Source organism: Pistacia vera, unplaced genomic scaffold (genome assembly GCF_008641045.1).
Source record: "Pistacia vera cultivar Batoury unplaced genomic scaffold, PisVer_v2 Contig525, whole genome shotgun sequence".
Classification (NCBI taxonomy): domain Eukaryota; kingdom Viridiplantae; phylum Streptophyta; class Magnoliopsida; order Sapindales; family Anacardiaceae; genus Pistacia; species Pistacia vera.
This window is the reverse complement of record NW_022196363.1, coordinates 265,764-269,759: the sequence shown is the minus strand read 5'-3', so window position 1 is coordinate 269,759 and position 3,996 is coordinate 265,764. Positions and strand designations below refer to the sequence as shown.

Below are 3,996 nucleotides of genomic sequence, written 5' to 3'. Positions count from 1 at the left end.
CCCAAGTCATCGAGACTATATCATGAGTATCCTTCATCAATTCCCACCATATATGGGCATCACCCCTAAACAGAAAACTTGCATACTGAACCTTCTCCTGGTCTGTCATAGGGAAAAGTGCCGTTGTACGCTCCACGAATCTAAACCACTCTTCTGCCACTATTGGATCTACCGTACCCCTGAATTCTGACTATTGATGTTGACTAGGCAACCCATATATCGGCTCAATATGATTCTGTACTATCGGGGGTACCGGCCTCTCTCTCTCCTCTCTAGGGGTCGGTACAATAACTAGGGTCTCAACTCTTTTCGGTACAGAGCCTCCTCGATTCTTTACCGAGATTTGTTGTATAATATTATGGATCCTTGCTTCATCGAGGACAAAGGGAGTAGATTCTGAAGGGTTGGAAGGTTCACCCATACTTATTGCCTTTTTACTGCTTGCTCGAGTTCTACGTCTCATCTAAATAACACCAACACTTATAGTCAACTCAATTAACTCATCTACTACAAGTAAGGAAAGAAATAACTTACAATGGTCTACTACGGAACGTCAATGCGGGGGGAGAGGCAAACTGTCAAATCCCAAAACCTTTGCTCTAATACCAAAAATGTAATACTTTCTCCCTCTAGCTAGTATACTCGTAAAATAACAGTAAAACTCACTAAATATATATAAGAAAATATACATGTAGATGAGTATAAAATAATGGGTCCATAACTAATTTTCTTTATATACAAATCTTTACATAATATAATAAAGTCACAAAACATCACTCGACAGTGTTGCCAAACCCTTCCGCTTCTTGACGTTCCAAGTTATACTTTATGTTTCAGGCCTAAATGTGCATTTTTAGCAAATAATGAGCGAATTGGAGTTTCTGGACTTAGAAGTAAACGGATCTCAGAATTGGGGAAAGTTACAAAGCAGAGTGAAGCACTATGAAGCTTGTTTCCATGAGAAAGCATCGAAGATATAAGATTCAAGAAGAAAGCAAGCAGAGGGCAATTTCGTAATTTCATAATTTTCTAGGAAGGTTCACCGCGGTGAAGGTTATTCTTCACTGCAGCAAAAGCAGCTAAGAACAAGATTCAGTTTTAGTTCGTCGCCGCAGTGAAATTCTTTCTTTACAATTCACAACTCCTACCATCAACCTCAAATGTGATAATCCGAGAATTATACTATTTTATTTAGGCTTTTTGGCCGAATTTTAGATACTTCTTAGCTCGTTTATGCCTGAATTGCTACATAATTCTATATATTTTATGTTTCAGGCCTAAACGTGCATTTTTAGCAAATAATGAGCGAATTGGAGTTTCTAGACTTAGAAGTAAGTGGATCTCAGAATTGGGGAAAGTTCTGAAGGAAATTGAAGCACTATGAAGCTTGTTTCCATGAGAAAGCATTGAAGATCGAAGATTCAAGGAGAAAGCAAGTAGAGGGCAATTCTATAATTTCAGAATTTTCCAGGAAGGTTCGCCATGCTAAGGTTATTCTTCGCTGCGGCGAAAGCAACTAAGAACGAGATTTAGTTTCAGTTCGTCGTTGCGGCGAAATTCTTTCTTCGCCACGGCGAAGCCTGCTAATTTTTGTTTTCTCCAAAATGCACAGTTTTATTTTAGGATAGTTTTAGGTCTTTTGAGCGAGCTATATAAGAAAAACCTTGCCATTTTGAGAGGGGTTCGTCTAGTTTTCATTGAGTTTTGTATAGCTTTTACATTTGGGAGAAGATTTGAGCTCGAATCTTGTGGAATCTTCAACTAGGGGAGATCTCTACTCTTTTCTCTGTATTTCAATATGTTGATTTCTAGGTTTATTGTTTTTCTTGCTGTTTGTGTTAATCTAGTTATGAACTAACCCATTTTGGGTTAGGGTTTTGATGTAATTCGGATTTTTATGGATTAATNTACTCTTCTTTGGGAATTCTATCTATATCCTTTGATTCATTACAAACACACCCCCATAGCAACATATACTCCATGAAAATTCCTTACATTTTACTCCCCACTTTTCCTACTAATAGGGGTAGAATGGTCAAATTGCCCTTAGGGAAGAAAATATCTAAAACTTAACAAACATTTTGGTCGGCCTGTCGCCACGGCGAAACTGTCCAGTAGCTTCCCCATGGCTTCAACACCTCTTCGCCGCGGCGAGGATTATTCTTCGCCCCAGCGAAGCATGGAATACTGAACTTCTTCTATTTTCAACCAATTTCAGGGCAAGTATTCAACATAACACTCAATCAAACGTCAACCAAACAATATTACCAAGAACCAACTCAAATAAGAGCAAAAGAAGAAACAATAACTACGTACCTCAAGTGGGGCGTTACACTCCCATAAATCCAAACAATATTTGGTTTCTTCAACTTGAAAACTAATAGGGAATTTAGTGCTTAACAACCAATCCTCGTGGGAACGATACTCACTCATCACTTTATTACTTTGTGCGACTAGTGCATTTGCTATCATTGCATGTTGTAGTTACAACGCATCAAGTTTTTGGCGCCGTTGCCAGGGATTGATTTTTGTGTTAACATTGAGTTTTTCTTGTGTTAGCTAGATTGGAGTTTTATTTTTTGTTTTTCTTTGTTTGTTAGTTTAAATTTTTGTTGTTCTTTTCTGTTGTTTGTGATCTCACTTTTTCTATCTTTCTGTTTAGTTTATGCGAAGAGCAATACGTCAGCCAGTGGTTCCTGTTGATCTAGAGATTGAGAGAACCACTAGAAGACTTAACAAAGAGAGAAGAGAAAGAGAGGCCACAGTTGAACCAGAGGTCATAGTAGTTGAGATGGCAGAAAATAGAACATTAAGGGAATTCTCTGTTCCCATAGTTGAAGGTAATGGGTCGAGCATAACTAGACCAGCGGTACAAGCCAACAACTTTGAGATAAAGCTGGCAATTATCCAGATGATCCAGTAGTCTGTACAGTTTAAAGGGGATTTGAAGGAAGATCCAAATCTGTATATTGCAAATTTTTTGGAAATTTGAGATACTTTCAAGTCAAACGGAGTGTCAGATGACACCATTAGATTGAGACTTTTCCCATTTTCATTGAGGGATAAAACTAAGGGATGGTTAATGGCATTACCATCAGGAACGATCACAATATGGAATGATTTAGCACAGAAGTTCCTGACCAAATTCTTTTCTCCAGCAAAATCAGCAAAATTGAGAAATGATATCACATCTTTTCTACAAGAAGAGTCTGAATCATTATATGAGGCATGGGAAAGATATGAGGAATTATTGAGGAGATGTCCACACCATGGGTTGCCAGTTTGGATGCAAGTCCAAACGTTTTATAATGGATTGATGGTTAATGTGCAAACTATGGTTGATGCAGCATCGGGAGGAGCACTGCAAAATAAGACACCGGAAGAAGCTCATGAGTTGCTTGAAGTTTTGGCAAGTAACAACTATCAAAGACCTAATGAAAGGGTGTAACCAAAGAAATCTATGGTCTTCATGAAGTTGATGCATACACAGCCATTTCAGCCTAACTCACAGCACTTCAGAAATAGTTGGGAAGTATGTAGGTAAATTCTATTCGAGCTCCTCAACTAATTTGTGAATTTTGTGCAGGTAGTCATGTGAACAGTGAATGTCAAGTGGGGAACATGTTTGCTTCAACGTCTTCATCATCGAAGTAGGTTAACTACTTAGCAGGAAATTAAAGGCAACCAAACAATCCATACTCCAACACATATAATCCTAGTTGGAGGAATCATCCAAACCTGTCTTGGGGCAATCAGAACCAACAGAATCAGCAAAACAATCAATGGAACCAAAGAGTAATGCCAAACAACCAAGCAGGGGTGAACAATCAATAAGGAGAGCAAAGAGTGACAAAACTGGAGGATATGTGTGGAAAATTTATCCAAGAGACCATAGGCTTCATGAATGAGACGAGGATAAATTTCAGAAATTAAGGGGCGTCCATTTGGAACTTGGAGGTATAGGTGGGGCAATTGGCTGATAAGCTAAATGAGAGA

The 3,996-nt window shown here is 38.5% G+C and overlaps 1 non-coding gene across 1 annotated transcript; it reads right to left on the bottom strand.

Annotated features, from left to right (window-relative positions):
• Positions 1-3,169: 3,169 nt before the first annotated feature.
• Positions 3,170-3,276, bottom strand: LOC116107017. The gene has a single exon (XR_004124389.1). It is a non-coding gene; the product is annotated as a small nucleolar RNA R71 (small nucleolar RNA).
• Between the last annotated feature and the right edge of the window lie 720 nt (positions 3,277-3,996).